The sequence below is a fragment of the Manacus candei genome, unplaced genomic scaffold, assembly GCF_025592945.1.
Source record: "Manacus candei isolate 608988 ecotype Guabito, Panama unplaced genomic scaffold, ASM2559294v1 h1tg000093l, whole genome shotgun sequence".
NCBI lineage: Eukaryota > Metazoa > Chordata > Aves > Passeriformes > Pipridae > Manacus > Manacus candei.
This window is the reverse complement of record NW_026138141.1, coordinates 1,742,966-1,760,653: the sequence shown is the minus strand read 5'-3', so window position 1 is coordinate 1,760,653 and position 17,688 is coordinate 1,742,966. Positions and strand designations below refer to the sequence as shown.

The following is a 17,688-nucleotide window of genomic DNA, read 5'->3' as shown; positions in this document are numbered from 1 at the left end:
CCTTCAGATTGTTGTGGAAGGACATACAAATATTTTGGGCCAGCATCTCACAGAAGTGTTGAACAGAATCATGTACAGTATCAGTGTACAAAGACAAAACACAAGTTCCTTGGTCGAAAAAGTGAAAGCAGAACTATCATAATCTTGTAAAAAATCTGGCATAGCAGTGTACTTAACAAATTTCTGCTTTTTGGAGATATTTCCATGTATGAAGTTCATATTTATGTTTTCCCTACAGAAGTATGTAGCCTGCTGCTCCCAAAAGAGTATGCTGCTACTATCAATTATTTTTCAATGTGATTCTCTGTTGATCGACTTCCTCTGTCAACAGAAATAAATGAATATTGATATTCTTGCCAATGTTATGAGAGACTACATTTTAGCTTTTAACCATAACTACTTTTAACAAGCAGTTTAACAACAACTACTATTGAATTCAGTGAAAGTTTGATAGTTTGACTTGAATAACTTGTTCTGAAATAAAAGTCAACAGCTTAAAAACTCAGCAAATAGATCCACACTTAGGTAGATAGGGAAGTAGTCCAGCATCTCAAAGTGCTGAAAACCAAAGTGAAACTACATATTCCTCATGTTTATGCTTTCTACTTGGCAGAAAATATTTACAACATCTTAGCAGAAATGTATTAACATCTTAAACTCTGTGTTTGGAATTTTTTGTATTCAATTGTGTTTGATAATTTTCAGTAAGTGCACAAATGAGATGCATATCACAAAGTCCTTAAATTTAAGAAAGCAAGCCAAAATACTTGTTCTTCCCAGCAAGCCTGAAGATTTTGCCCAATTGTGTTCATTAGGAGTCCTACCAATATGACTCTGGCGACTGATTTAATTCTGGCCGGTCGCATGAATCATGCCCAGATCGAAGTCCCCAGTGGTGAAGCTAAATTCAGAATGCCCATTAACTTCGTATGAATTAATTAACTGTGCACATGACCGAACAGTTCCATTAATTATTTAACTCTATCAAATTTAAAATTGAATTGGACTTTATGAGCATCAGTTGAACTGTGGATATCAGTTGGATAAAGCAATCGGCACAGGAAGTATTTACAACCTAACTAAGTTCTATGGTAGAGATCTATTTTTATTTCCTGTGTTTTTTTAATAGTCTTCTTAGTCTTGGCTGAGAAATACCAACTTTGCCACATTTAAGCTATTTATAAATCTAGGCCTAATTCAGTTAACAGTTTAGGTTGAGCTTAAAGGAGAATTATTTTGGGGATGTCAAGAAGGCTCATTTTGACTTTTTGTGAATATACTCTTCCAAGTTTCTAAGCCAGTCTTAGAAAGGAGACTAAAACCCCAACTTCCAAATGAATAAGAAGGAAGTTCTTCCAACAGACTTCTTCTTGATGTCTGTTATTCCAGCCATCCATTAAGATGCGAAAATCCCGATTCAGAACCATTCTACCCCGGTTTCCATTTCTTTGCCTCTAGATACTTCCTTGAATGATGTGGTTTATAGTTAAACCGAACACCTAGGGACTGACACATCTGAGTTTCTGTCTCGCTGTCATTAAGTTTATATGTATTTTCTACAAAACAGGACCACATCATGAGGAAATTTTGAAGGGCTTATCTTCTGTGAAAGAGTTAACCTTTGTCTTAATGTCTTCTGTAAACCAAGCTGAAAGGGAAGGAAAATAAAAACAATATTTTAGTATGGATAAATTGTTTAATTTGATATAAAATAACTTTTTTCTCTTTTTTTTTTTGTGTTTGACCTCTATACTCGCACATCCATTTTGAGAGATTTGAAGTAAGATGAAAGAGTTCATCTGGGAGACAATATAGAAGTTTTTTTAAATTATATGGACATTTTGAAAGTAGATGTAGAGCCAGATCTGCTATGCATCCTATTTATCTTCTTCCTTGATGATAATAGTCCTCAAGTGTTTGAAGAATGTAATCATATTCCTTCCTAGTAACTCTTTAACCAAATCAAGGTATTTATTTCATATGAACTTTCCTCATAAATTAGTCCCTACAACCACATGTTTATTTCTGTTGCTTTCTCTGAACTCCCTCCAGCATACGGAAATTTTTTGGCACAGAGACTCAAGTTACCATAAACTGTATCTGTGGTGTGGTCTCTTTTATGCTACACAGACTAGAGCAATCTTCTCCCTAGCCTGCAGCATTGTGCCTCTACATGTACAGCCTGAATTTACACTGGCAGTTTTTGTTGCTGCATTCCTTAGCAAGATCCTTTATAATTTGCAATACGGTGTCACCCTGAGGGATTTTGGCTGAATCCCTATGCTGATAAATATCTTCATTTCAGGTTATTCTTCCCCTAGACTAGCCTGCATATTTTCCAGATTTGACTTAATTTTCTTATTTTCTGATCAAATTTCTAGCCTTTCATTCCTCTTGTCTAACTTTAGTGGTTTTTTTTTACCACAATAAACCTTATAATATGTAAATATCATTTACATCCATTCTTATTGCTTTTAGTTCATCAGTGAGCAAGATAAATGAGACAAAATTGAAGGTGAATCTCTTTGGTATCCACCACTCTCTCTTTGTTACCAACTATTTTTCTATCTAAAGCATTACTGTTTTAATTAACATTTTTACTATAGCCCCTAGCACATATCTGCATATGTGCTATCTGATATCTATTTCTTGCCCAATTTCTTTTCTGTGGTAGTTGGTAAAACAAGAATTCAGATTAGTAAAATGACTTTGGAAGTTAGAGGCATAAACATGACAGTGCCTCTACCTTAAGAATTTATATGTACATATTATTTTTGTATACGAAAATCTCAGCATTTCAAATGTAATTAACTTGCCATTATTGCTGTTCTAATGTAAATGCAGGACTATGGTACCCAAAGACTGAAGCTATGATTAGCAGGAAATTTAAATTTGCGACCACTACACCATATTAGTGAACTGGGAGTCCTTGTCCTAAACAACCTTTGCAGAAATATAAATTATTGGAGATAAAAGATCATATTATTTTGTAAAAACAAAATAATTAAACACTTGAAAAAGATGTCCTGTAAAATACAAGAAGGAAGAAGCTTCAACTTCTCTTTTAGAGAATTGTTCCAATGATGTAAAATCTATATATTCATATGTAGAAAGAAAAGTAATGTTACAAAAGGTTTAACTTGCCCTTAAGAACACTAATTCCAAGGCCGCTTCAAAGTATGTATTTTTTAATCATGGTATTATTGAAAAAGGAGGCTGCAGCAATGCTAACTCACCACTCTCTGAGTTGTTTCAAGCAAGTATCAAAAGGAATTTAATAACAGCACTTGGAAAGACTTTGTAGATTAATAATAACCTTGGAAAAGACTTGTTTCTTAAGGAATGAGAGATGTTTAATGCAGATTTATTTGGAAAGTAGGAAGGTGTCAGTTTTATTAAGCGCAGGTCTGAATTTCACTTTCTTGTTAATGGAGGACCACTGATGACATGGGTGCTTATGATCTGAAGAGGAAATAATATTTTATTTGACTTTGTATTATAAATAGGATACAGAAATGTTTCCACAAATGTTCCCACAAATGCTTTAGATGCTTAATCAACAAAGAATGTACCAAGTTGTTTTCATAAGGAAAGAGAAAGAAAGGATGACACTTTAAGGTTAAATATCTGAAGTTTAGATTATTGGCTTAGTGGGGTTGGATTTTTTTTGAAGGTTAAAAACAAAGCAAAGCAAAACAAAACAAACAATCAAACAAAAATACCAAAATAACAACAAAAAAACCCCCACAAAACACCTAAAAAAACAAACAAGCAAAAAAAACCAAACAAAAACCAAAAAAAAACCATAACCAACCAACCAACCAAAAAAAAAAACAGATAAAGCCTTAGAAAGTTAAAATGGTACATCTAAAAACTGTTGCTTTGAAACCTTGCATAACCTCCTACAACAGAGTTTGATCAAGGTGCCATGGATATTGACAAAAACTTATAATATGTCAAAAAGCACTTCAGGAAAGTGAAGACTTCTTTTCTTAAAAGACATTTCTCGTAGGCAGTTAGATGTCAGTATGTTATTGGTACATACACGCCATATTCATATATTGTTGAAGGTCTTCCACACCTTCATGTTTAGTGAAAAAGACTGAGTTCTCCCTTACAGGGCAGCACATTCCTGTTTTTATCTATCCTCTCACATGTACTCTTTTTTCGAGGACTATATTAGGAATTCCATTCCCAAGACAGTCTGGAAGCGAAAGTTTTCAAAATCCACCAATCATGCAAAACCTTATGGAAATGTAGAAACATCACAACAGGTGTCTGGAATCTTTTTTGACTCATTTGCCAAACCCCACTGCTTTGGGCTGCAAGTCTGGCACATAGCTGGCAGTCTGCTTTAGGAAACAGGTAAATGAAGCCCTGCTGTTTGCTCAACAAGAACTCACCAAAATATTTCCATTTCAAAAAAAAATAGTGTTTTCCAAGAGAACCCTTCAGGAGAAAGTGTTTGACAATACCTAGTAATAAATAACATTGAAACATACTTCAGTGCATTTGATTCTCTAATGAAACAGAGTGGGGGAAATTTAATCACGATACATAAAATCTCAAGAGATTGGTTCAAAAATTCTGCAGGTAAAGATTCATATCTATTTTTCTGTGAACCAGATCTATATTACTCAGTGGGATTTCAGTAGTTATTCACTATTCTTGAGAAATAGTTTGCATGCTGTACTGCACATCACAGATTTTAGGATGTTTATTATAGAACCCAAATATAATGATTCTTTTGTAAAAATGTGTTAGATACTTTTTCAAATATCCCAGAGCAATGGTCTGTTTGCCAAAGAATTAAATCTGAGTAATTTACAGTCCTACTAGTAATTCCTAAAGGAAGGTATTGAAGCTTGAATGGTTGTGTAACCAGCTCTGTCTTTAACATTTTTCAGATCTTGGATGAGTAGTTCCATCTCCAGTGCTTCAATGTGTTGATCCGTGTTCAACAGTGCATATCTATAAACCACTATGAGGTAAAATTCAAAACCCCTTTTTTTTTGTTATATTTCCATACATTTTGCTGGTTGTTTTTTATCTTCTTGGCCTCAAGAAAACACCTGTGTTTGTTTCAGCATTGTTCTAGGTGTGCAGTGAGGCACTCCCTCTTGCACAATGCAATATATACACGTGCGTTTAGCAAGAGGCACTTGTCCAACAGGCAGATACAAACTACTGTCGCATTCCTTCACCCTCACCCTTCCCACCAACAAGGCAAGATGGGGTTGATTTTCTTCTGCCTTCATTTTCAGAGGAAAAAGAAGTGCAATCCATTTTCAGTGCTGTTTCAACTACAATAGCAAAAAGGTGTAAAATTTCAGGCCCAGTGCTCTGTGCTTTAAACTCCCATGTTTCTCTTAGCATTTTGAGAGAAAAGGTGTTTGAGGGAAAAATTGCACCAGGTATGTTTACTGATGTGCAGAATTTTGTTTTTCCTATTTCTTTTGACAACAATGTGAGGTTGCAGAAATATTTATAGCCTGTTTCACAGGAAACTGCTGCAGATTAGCACTGTGGTCCTCCATAGACTGAATATCTTATTTGTTAATACTTAAAACTGTGTAGTATAGTAGTATGATGTCTTCACTGTTCAGGGAATCAGACAGAGAAAATTTTTGGCTCAGTTCACATATTCTGATTTTAAAAATATACAATACAATCAGTGTAGCCTTCATTGAATGGACAAACTCAGACAAAAAAATAAATGAGAAATTTTTATCCAAAAATGGCATACTTTCTTAAAATTTCCACCTTTTAATAAAGACGATCTTTGATTTAAGCAGAAGCTAGAGAAACACATCTCAAATACAGTCAGAGAACAGAGCCATCAGGGAATATTAGGAGAAGGAGGAGGAAAATGCTCTTACACTTTATAGCATCAGTGAGGCTATTACTGTGTCTGAAAGACATATTTAAAAGCAATATCTGAAATTGGAAAAGGTCTACTGAGATAGTCTGAAATCTGAATAATGGACTATATAGGGTAAGATTTAAGACCCTTCTACTGCAGAAGATTTAAAGTATCAATCCATCAAATAATCCAACAGGAGATTAATCTGTGACTTGATCTCATTTTCGAAGTATCTACATGGGAAAGATTTGTGTATCTTAGCAGAAAAAAAAGCATAAAGACATCAAGAGATGTAAGCTAGTGGAGGTGAATGTCAACTAAAAATAAAGCACCGTATTAGCAGTGGAGTGATTTCCATGCCACCTGAAACTCTTAAATCAATACAAGCTGTCTTTTCAAAAGATACACTATAATTCAAGCAGAAATGATTGGTTTGGTGCAAAAATACCAGAGCTACGCTGTTGCTCAGAACTTAATTTCTCCTTTGTGGACTGGGAAGAGTTTCAGATCATGCTTCAGAGCTCAGCCTGTTGTAGTGCCTGTGGCTAGATTTCTTTATTTTTCATGAGAGATAATTCAAAGACAGAAAGCCACAGGATAGGATTCCTACACATTTTTGCCATGCACAGTGCTGTTTCTGATGTCTACAATCTAACACTGGAGGTAGGACACAGACACTGGGTGCCTCACTTCTTGCATGTTACCTGTTAGGCATACCATCCTTCAAGTAGAGACTGGGTTAGGCTATATACAATTACTATAGATACTGAGATATCACATGGGCTTTGCCCTCCTGAGCTTGAGACAAACTTAAGAATTAGCTCTCAAGTCATTCAAGCCTGTATTCTTGTATACCCCAAAGCTGAGATAATGTAGGTGAAATTGTAGAAAAGCTGTTCTGAATTTTAGAAAATATGATTTATGTAGGAGCAGCAGCATTGCATCCCAGGGTTTGTCCCCTTCCCAAACTATTCATTTCCCCAGCAATGGATAGCTTCTTTTTATACCTTAACCTTTTGAACAGGCTTCCTGGAGGCTTCCAGGATCAGTCCTTCCTTCACAATTAAAACATTTCTGATGTTAAACAACCCTCCATTGTTGTTTCAAGAATAGCTGCTATATCACCTGTTAGGGGTTTCCTGTTTATCAGTAGAGAGCCCAGAGATCACAAAGTATCTCTCTTGAGTATTAGGAAGACTAAAATACTACTTTACACTAGTAGTATTGTATATACTTTAACTACTACTGCTGTGGACATTTTGCATAAGTACAGACCATTTTGACAACTAACTTCAATAAATCAATTTTACATAGTTGTTTTTTCTTAATCTGTTTCCAAATGGTCTTTCTGAAGTACTCAATTGAAAGAGACATAAAATGTTCTGAAAGACAATATTCCGTAGCCAAGGCACATATTAAAAAATCACTCTATCTCTTCCTTTATAAAATATTTACTATCTAAAAGTTTGTGTTCCTAATCCCTTTTTGAATGTTTATATTAAAATATTTTTCTCTTTGTAACAGTTTGGACCAAAACATGTAAGAATTATGGAATTGCTGTTAAAATGGGTTGGGTTTAAGTCCATAGATAATTTTAAATACATGGTGGAAAGTGAAGGGAAGAATAACATATATAGTGAATTAATACTGAATTTCTGTCTTTCTGTAGCTTCAGAAATGCTTGGTGTTGGCTTAGTATTCCAAATCAGCAATAAGGATGTTAAAAAAGAATAAACTAAAATAGTTAATTCCCTATTCATTTGTTCTTATTAATGAATGCTTGTTTGTAAATTGCTTTGATGTATACAACTGAAGGCACAATTATTCAAGTCAGTAGACCAAATCTTTATGTACTAACAAGAATGTAACAGAAAGAAAGGCCTGAAAGGTAACTGGTCTCATGAGGCTGCTATCACAACTGTTTATCAGGGAGCATTAGGAAGACCTTTCCTCCAGTTAACCAAATATAATTAATGAAAACTTGGCACCCTAGTGGCTGGTGAAGGAGCTAAACAAATTAGGTCCATTGTATTCCATGGTCCTAGCCAGGGGGGTTTCAACCTTATGAACATCATGATTTTTAGCAAGGGTAATTTAGACTGGGATGCAGACATGAAGGTACTTAAAGCAGTTCTGTTTCTTTTTTCAAGCTTTATCTTTTCTCTGTTTCTTTTAATTGGTTTTGTGTGATTTTTATTTTGTCCTTTGGTCCATTAAAAAAAAAAAAAAGCCTTATGCAAAGCAAGATGATAAACAATATAGAAATATTTCTTCATTTTATCATTTCCTTTGGCTTTCATGAAGACAAATGTTTCTGGTTCCTGACAACACATTGGCAAGGAACAACAAAAATTTTTCTGCCAACTTGTTCCAAGTTTAATCCACATACTTAGGATCAGACAAAGAAATATTTTAGATGACATCTTATAGAAGATGATCATCTTAACGCAGTGGAGAATCAGAAGTTGTTTACAAATATAAAAGCTTTCCCTTGATAGTTATTTAATAAAGGAGCAAGGGCAACTCCATTTCTTGTGCCATTTGTCAGTTATCTGTGTACAATACTTCCTTGAGTAATAGCTTTGGAAGAGAAAAAAGGTAGCAGCCACACTCTCATGAACAGTTTTTTCCTCCATCTACATTTTACTGGAAGCAACAGGAATAGTTTCTAGATGATCTTTAAAAATATGCATGGTGGTTTCATTTTATGCTGGCTCAAAACTAAGAACAAAGCCTCATCTTAATAAATAATCCTGTTATCATTTAATTTTTTGAGTTTAGGTCTTTCTTCTCTTCATTTCCACATTAAAATGATATGTGCAGGTGAACTCTGTCACCATGAGAATCCCTGCTGAAATCTACATTATAGTCATATATGTGGTTCAATTTACCTTATATTTCTCACAGTACACACTTAGGTAACATGAGGATTTTAAAGTCCAATGATAATTAAATACATTTCAGTCTGCAGCATCTATGTAGTAAATGTAGATGTTTTACCTGCTTCTCTGCAAGAACTGAGGAAGAATGCTTAGGAATGTTTAATGGGGAGAATACCACAGACAGAACATACTGTTGAGTGAGTATTCTTCTCTCTTTTTCCTCCTTTTGCTCCTTTTCCTCCTTTTTTTCCCTTCCTTCTTTCACTGCCTCTCACATTCCCTCACTTCCTTGCACTGGTTTACTGTAGATGAGAGAAACTGCAGACATTCATGCTTCGAGGTTACTTTGTTACAGGTTGAAACAAAATCTTAAATGCCCTCCTGTGCCTTAATCCTCACTTCCAAAACTCACGTGTGATAACCTGAAGAGCCCAGATTTGTCCTCCATGAGTAGCTGTCAGTAACTATTTTCTCTCCTCTGGTTTATATATGTGGTTTTTTTCTGTAATTCCCAGGGATTAGCCTAAACCTAAGGTAGGAAATAGTTTTAATTAAAAATAGATTGAGTAAACCAATGAATTGTAACACAAAATCCTTGTGAACTAAGAGCGATACTGAATGTGAATAATGTTTTTTCCCATTTTAAACAGGAATGGATCTGCTCTTATCACTGATCTTCAGTCTTAGAGCACATGGAACATTTCTTTATTATATTTTACTTTTTATAATTAATTCCCAAACTCAAAATGTTTTGATCATCCTCTGTCTCCTATAAGTCTCCTATCTGTCTTCTGTAAAACTGTGTTTCTTTGTCCAGCCCTGTGAAATGACAAATAAGATATGGGTTTCTAAGGCTGTACAAGGACAGGTCTATTGTACAAGAATAACAACAAAAATATATTGCTACTTAGTCAAAGAATTTTAAAACTTTAGAAATTCCAATCACAGCATATCTTTGAATCAAAATCTAGAAATACAAAAAATTACAAGATGGATAGGATTCTCCAGATGATAGCAACAGCAAAAAGATCTCTTCTATTTTCTGTGTGTGTCTGTACACATCCCATTTCATAAGAAAATCATGTAATAACATGATGAAAGGTTTTCAAAGTAAGTAAGAGTTATTCAGCCATCTCAAGGCAAGATAGGGTTGTTTTCCTGTTTGCCAAGCTTTTATATAATGTATTTTCTTATCAGTTTCTGCTGTCTGCAGTTTCTTAAATCATGAGTCCTGGATCACTAGACTCGGAAATTAAATGAGTCAGTGGCAGTATGAAAATGTGGCTTCACAATTCTCCCTGACTGAATAAGAACACCTCCATCTAAAAAGGGAAATAGTATGCATGATGAAAATTTTGCTACTTTTTGTAAGGAGAGTCTCTACCTTTAGCACGGGACACCCTGTTACAAGTTAGCTGCTTTTTCTGCGGGACATTGAGTAACATGTTACTGCAGCTCTGAGGTAGCAGAACTTGGCATAGTATTTTCCAAGTTTTCTGTAACCTGAGGCACCAGTGATCAGCGAGTATCAGACTGAGTAAATTTTTGAAATTATTGATCAACAGCATATATATTTAAAAGTATGGCACACCTTGAACTTTATTGTAATATAGTCCTCATATGCTGGTTTAGACACTAAAAAATTTACTCTGATGAATTAGAGTTGGTAATGAAGAATATAACATGATTCTGGAGGGAATTGGTAGGAGAAACTAACTCAAAACAAACCGACTAAATCAACTGAAAATTGATTACTGCCCTCACTATTAATGTTATAAAGCAAACTGTGTTTCAGACATTTTTACTGCTTTCTGGTCCTGCCAAGAATTCTTATCTTATATATGTACTGTGTTTTATCTCTTTTAATAAATGCAGTGCTTGTGGAATGCAAACTACCCTTTATCTTTCAACTCCAGCAAAACATTTAGCTTTAAAATATTCCAGAATTCCATTTGTTTCCTCGGTAATATGTGAACTTCTGTAATTTTGTTCTTGACACTGCTAGGATCTCATATAAGCTCACCCTGGAAGCCTCTAGACAAGAGTAACTGTAATATTCCCTTCAGAATCAAAGGTGTAATGGCGGAAAAAATTGTAAAAGGTCCTATAATAGTTATTTTTTTCAGAATTCATACATATAGATCTCAACATAAAAATGACAAGGTTTTAGTTTCTATATTACAATTCAAACTGAATCTTTAACCTTCTTGATAATATTTTAGTATTAATAGTAAAGGTTTTCAAACTTTTCTGTTTGTCTGGAATTCTTCAGATTTGATCATGCTGATTTCAAGAGCCAATGGCAAAGAGTATAAGACTCTTGCATTATAGGTTCTTCTAGAAGATGCTGGTGTCATTAAACAGGGCATCCAAATGGATTACTTCTGGCCCATTAGTACATCAACAAACGATTGGTACCTTGAATGATGGGAAAGAAAGGAAGCATATTTTTAGACAAGTACATTTATTTACACATTTAAAATGGATTTAGGTTTTTCAAGATTTTTATTGGCCCCCCATCAGAGTTTAAGGAGCATCTTGATATGCACTTCTAAGATATTTCAGTGAAACTGAGGAGTATGTTAAGACCAAGTTAACCTTGATTCACCTTCATGAAGTTAGGCTGCACACTTTTTAAAAAGTTGCTATCCACTTAGATACATTTCTGAGTATTTAAGCACCTGGTAGGTGTAACCTTTAATTACTCAATAATATTTGGATGAAAAAAGTAAAGCATCTGTAGTGTCCTTTAATTTCAAAACTACTTTTCAATTTATACATAAAAAATCCCTCCTGCCAGACATATCTTTGCATCATGCTTGAGTAGCTTCCTTTCACAGACCTATAAAACCCATCCACCAGGCACTGCACAATAAAGTGCTCCAAAAACAGTGACTTTGAAGAGGGTTCACATGCACCACTTGCAAATTTACTTCTCCCTCTTTTTCCTTTGTCAGTAGCCACACAGCCACACACCATTCCTCAAAACATGTGGCAATTCAAATAATATTTAAAATTACTGAGTAAGTGTTAAGACTGTAAATGTTCATCAAATGTCTCTATAAGGACTTCTTCAAAGCATTGCTGTGTTTGGAGATGCACTAGCCTCATAGCTTAACAATGTAATAGGAAAAAACCTTTGTGTCCTTAGGATAAATGTGTTGTTTCTTTCTTTATACTTTGCTTTTGGATAACTAACACAGTTCACTGTGGGAAACTGGAAGTCTGAAAGGCACACAGCTCTGGTACTCTTTTCCATTGAATCACATGGACTGAAACTCCTCTCTATATAAACACTAAAATACCAGAAATACCAGTGCTGAAGAAGCTTATCCATCCTGAGTTTTACAGTGTCTGTCTGACTGGTTTGTCAAAGAGATTTGCAGATAAGAGTAAAACAGAACAATTTTGATGCCAGGTTTCTCAAAACAGCAGTCAAAGCAGTAGGGATGTGTGCAAAATAAATCAGACCATGAAGGATTCCTAACTTTTCCCTTTTCACTTTTTCCCCTTCTTTTCCAGTTCTTTGGCACATCCATGTCTCTTGAGCAGATTAAGTTACAGGTTTCTCAGTTTACATCAGAGGAAAATCTAAACTTTTCCACATAGAAAGGAGATTTTGCAGTCTGCAAATGAGGTGTATCTGACACAGTTGGTTTCTCCATCACTGTGACTTTAGAGAAGTCTGAATTTTATGGGTATTTTTAGTGCAGCATTTGCCAGAGGTTTCCAGTTTCCCTAATAATTGAAAATCTGAAACAGAGAGGAAAACTTTCAGGATAGCTCAGAAGCTAGTCAAAATCTGTGAAGGGAATGTCATCAGGGTCTGAGAAAGAGGACAGTATTACAAAGAAATAAAGGAGTGAGTTCAGGAAACTTTCATTTTAGTCACTTGAGTTTGTCTGTTTAAAAAAGTCAGTGTAGTCTGTGGTTGCACACAAGGCAGGTATTTTGTAATTGCCCTAAGCTGAAACCAGAGCTGAAAGAGCTGTCTAGAGCTCGTGAAACAATAAAATACCCTTTGATTTGAAAAACGAGGTAGAGGAGCTGAAATACCATGGCTTTAGAGAGCTTATAAGTGACCATGAGGTTGTGGAAAACTCTAGGAATGGTTTATTCAGACTTGAAGAGCATGAAGCAGGAGAGGTAGTAGCAGCATAAGTCAAGCAGCTGCCATGGATGTCCTGGCTCTCTGTGCTGCATCAAAGGGCACAATAGCCATCCTCTCCCTGTCAGCTGGTGAGTGAGAGACTTTCAGATGAACTCAGGAGAAGACATGTGGGAAGCATCTAATCCTCTAATAAATAAATATATTGAGGAAGTCCCATGCATGGTGACCTCATACTTTGTACAGCAGTTTTAAAATACAAAATTCTTGCATGATTGTTTCTAACTTCCACAAGAAATATCCACAAATAAATACACTTGTATTAATATTCAAATGCAGAAATGTTTTTTATAATTCTTTTCCTCCCTTTCCATCTATTCTGGATGTAAAGAATGCAAACACCATTAAGCAAAACATTATCAGTTGTAGTTAAAATTATAGTTATATATACAATTAATCTTCATAACACTCACTGTTCTGTGGCACAAAACTAATCACCAAGATCAGGATAAAAGTCACTTAAAAGGATTAAGAATTGCAATGTACCTGAGTCCCCTTTCTCCTCTGGGCTGATTAGAATATTCAGCTGTCACATCTTGAAAACTAAAGGCAAAAGAAAAAGTTTTACATGTTACAAAAGAGCTTTTCTTCTAACAATCTTAAAAAAAATAAAAGGGAGGGGGGCATTCATTGAAAGTAGAAGAACCAGAATCCAGGACTCAGCAACTATTATGCTGAAAGAGCACTGATGTGGATGAAATGCTTTGCCTTCTTGTGAGCCAGTAGTGAAAGTACAGACACAGAAATAAATATCTGGGTAGCAGCAAAACCTTAATAAACCCTAAAGTTTCTCCATAATAACCAACTTTGAAGTAATCTTAATTCTTTGCTGACAAAAGGAATTAAATTTATGCTGCCTAACATAGATGTTTCTCTCCATTTTAAGTTATGTATTCTCATTGTAAAAAGAAAAATTAACATTGGATAAAGATTTTTGTGATAAAGAAAACCAAACCAAACCTACGAAAAATCTTCCATTCATCTGGAATCTTTTCTCATCTACAGAATCATGAAATCCAAGCACACTAATGCAATATTAGCACTCTAGGCTGTTTTGGTCTAATAGTAGGATTTTTAGAGCTAAAAAAAAAATCAGTCTTAAGACATGATCTTTTGAAGATACCTCTGAATTTATTGTTTAAGAATGAAGAGAGATTATGATATAGAGATATTTACAGGGTAAACACACCATCTATGAAATCAGGCACCAGTTAGCAAATAATAAACAGATACTTGTTTAATATATTTTGGAACACAACAAGCTATCATATACAATTCCTTCAACTGCAATAATTTCTGCATATACTTATTTTTTAATGTTGATTGATTTTTTTACTGTTTACGTAAACTTTTGACTACTTCTTTTTTTATGGAACAATTTGGAGATTTATTTGTCAGTAAATTCATCACAAATTAGCTCCTCTTAACATTTTTTTTCCATTACAACAAGTCTGCAAACACTGATGGCCTCCTACAATACATTTGACCTCTTGCACATTCTCTATTTTGACTGCTAATGCTTTCCAGCTCAGCGTGCATCACTGAAGTTATAAACAGAGCAGAAAGGATGTACAGCAGAGCAAAGAGCTAAGTGGAATATACAATCAAAACAAGAGATGTTCTTTGATGGTATCTTGTTTTAGGTACTGTAAGAGCACCAGAACTGGACAGGCTCAGTATTTATGGAGTATTTACTCCATAAATAGGGGAGCTGAAATTGTGCTGTGCATGCACACGTGTTTGCACTACACGAGTGAAAAGCATTGCCACAGAAAGGGAGTCCTGGTCAAAGGCAAGTTGAATATGGGTCAACAGTGCCCTGACAGCCAGGAGGGCCAACCATGTCCTGGGGGGCATCAGGCAAAGCTTCGCCAGCCAGTCAAGGGAGGGGATTGTCCCACTCTGCTCTGCACTGGGGCAGCCTCACCTTGAATGTTGTGTGCAGTTTTCGGCACCACAATATAAGAAAGACACTAAAGTATTAGAGAGCATCACCACAATATAAAAAAATCATTAAGCTATTGGGAGGTGTCCAAAAAAGGACAACGAAGATGGTGAAGGGCCTTGAGGAGAAGCCATATGAGGAGCGGCTGAGGTCACTTGGTCTGTTCAGCTTGGAGAAGATACTGAGGAGAGACATCATTGCAATTTTCAACACAGAGGGGAAAATACCTATCTCTTTTCTCATGACCAGTGTCAGGACTCAAGGAAATGACATGAAGCTCAGTCAGGGGAGGTTTAGGTTGGATATCAGGAAGAAGTTTTCACCCAGAGGGTTGTTGAATGCTGGAACAGACTCCCCAGGGAAGTTGTCACAGTACCAAGCCTATCTGAGTTCAAGAAGCATTTGGACAACATTCTCAGGTACGTAGTGTGATTCTTGGGGTGTCCTGTGCAGGGCCAGAAGTTGAGCTCAATGATCCCAATGGGTCCCTTCCAACTCAGCAAATTCTATGACTCCATGCAATTACCAGTCCCTTGAAAAACATGACAAAAGATCAAGCTAACTAGGCATCTTAATGGACATATTTGTTACATGAGTTGTTTCATTTTAGAATTAGAAGATATTAAGGGCTTTAAAGGGACATAAATACTTGTTCTTTCTAACCTTTTATACTGATATTTACAGCTGTCATTATTATATTTATCAAAGTTATTGTTTTGGGTTTTTTTACAAGGAGTCTGTCAAAATAGTTTTGGGGTTTTGTCTCAGTTTTTTATATTTAACAGATATAACTAATGAAATAAGTTTCATTTCTCATGGCAGAAACACACTTTCTGTGATCATATATTCATAAGAATCACCAGCTTTATTGTTCCGTTTGGTTTTACTGAGTCCATAACTTAATTGAAGAATGGTTTTAAATACATTCTAAAAGTTTTAGTAGAGTTTCTAGCCAAATTCATAATGACCTTCTGATGTTTCCTATGTCCAAGAAGGAAAAATGAAAGCTAGGAAAATCTTATTACTTTCAATTTGAGGGCATTTAATTTTCAAACACAAAAGAAAAATCCTTTTCTAATACCATTTCTTATGACAATAACTTGAAACAAACCAGAAAGAGTTTTAATCTGGCTATATTGTTATTTAAGCAGTTTTTCTCTTTGGGTAACACACATACAACTTTGCATTTTCTTTCGTCTCTCTTCTCTTTGCAATAAAACTGCAGAAATTAACACTGCAAAATAAATGGGTTTTTGTTCTGGCTACACAAATTCAAGATCTCAATGAGTGCAATTTCGAGGAATGCTGTTGTCTAGCTTTGGCTTATCACTGTCACATAGACTTATACATAGCCAGGGCATAGCACTAATAGATCATATGGAAAACTATCAATTATATCTGTCCTTGACAGCCAAAACCAAGCAGAATGTAACGGAAGAGTATCAAAACCATGTAAGGTGAATTTTGGCCAGAGAATATATTCATTTGAATATTTTTTCTATTTAGTTTTGAGGCACACAATACTATAAATTCAAATCTTTCGTATTTTCCTTCATTTTTTATTCAGAGCTGCATAGAATGCAACTGTCTCTAAGAAGCAGACTTTAGCAGGAAGATGTGCAGATGAAGCAATGAAGGTTCCACAAGGGGGGAAAAGTCATCTACATTTTCTGGCATCTAAAGAGCAGCCTAAGCTGTAGATTTTGATCTGTAACTACTTTTATTTTTATTCTTCACTTCAAACAAAACTCACCAAGTTTGCTTTCAAATGAGTTTTGCCAGGGCTCCTTTTCACTCCATTACCATTTAGTCTGCTAACTTCTTTTTCACAATAAAGCATTTGGAACCAAAGCTAACTTTGCTGTTCCTTGAGATATTTGTGACCACATTTAACTGTCCATAGTAGCCATGCTGCCTGTGTTGGAAAAAGAGAAAAAAATGAAATTAAGTCCTTTGGTTTAATCTAGTTCAAATAGCGTATCACAAATGTACACTAGTCACATTGATTTGTTAGGTGTAGTGAGAAAGTGCAATGGATGTCTACATTGCACTGCTGTTTTATCACATAACCCCTCATAAGGAATTCTGGTTTTAGGACCTTCGTGTTCACAGAGCTTATCTTGCTTATAGTTTTCACATTCAGTGTCAAAATATTCAACTTCTGTAGAAATGCATATAGGAATAAGGGTTGGACTTGATTATCTTGGAGGTCCTTTCCAACTTAAGTGATTCTATGATTCTAAGAACACTGACTCTATTCCTCATATTTCTCTACTTTTGTCTTCTGCAATGTTATTTATGCTTGGCAACAGTGACACAACCTTGCTTTCCGGTTTGGTCTCATTTATACAGATTTCAGTTGGTGAAATAGGAGAGTTAATGCCTGCACTTTTCAGCTGTCTTGGAGCTCTATTTATTACATATTTTCTAGGCAAAGTGGAAAATTTCTGCATGATCAATAAACATTTAAGCAATGGTAGTTTGTATTCTTTTGGGCTTTTTCTCCCAACAGTTCATTTAATATCTGAAGGTGATCTGTTCTAGGATATCCTGATTGATAGTATTTCTGTTCTTTTGGGAATCTGGAGCTCAGCATGAAATGAACTGCTTGCAAAATGAGGAAAATGAGATGTATCTTCCTTCAGAGTTGATTTTATTTGGAGCAGCCAAATTCCTCTTTACCTTTTTTTTAAAGGACATTATAGATAGATAGATAGATAGATAGATAGATAGATAGATAGATAGATAGATATAAAGATAGATAGATCAGAGTACATAATACATTACATATTTCTTACACACTTATATATATATGCTTACAAACATACGG

At 35.2% G+C, this 17,688-nt stretch overlaps 1 long non-coding RNA gene across 1 annotated transcript; it reads right to left on the bottom strand.

The window, feature by feature from the left end:
- Positions 1-818: 818 nt before the first annotated feature.
- LOC127461002 (uncharacterized) lies at positions 819-16,726 on the bottom strand. The gene is made up of 3 exons (XR_007899949.1): positions 16,612-16,726; positions 13,400-13,456; positions 819-1,648 (listed from the first exon to the last, which is right to left on the bottom strand). It is a non-coding gene; the product is annotated as an uncharacterized LOC127461002 (long non-coding RNA).
- Between the last annotated feature and the right edge of the window lie 962 nt (positions 16,727-17,688).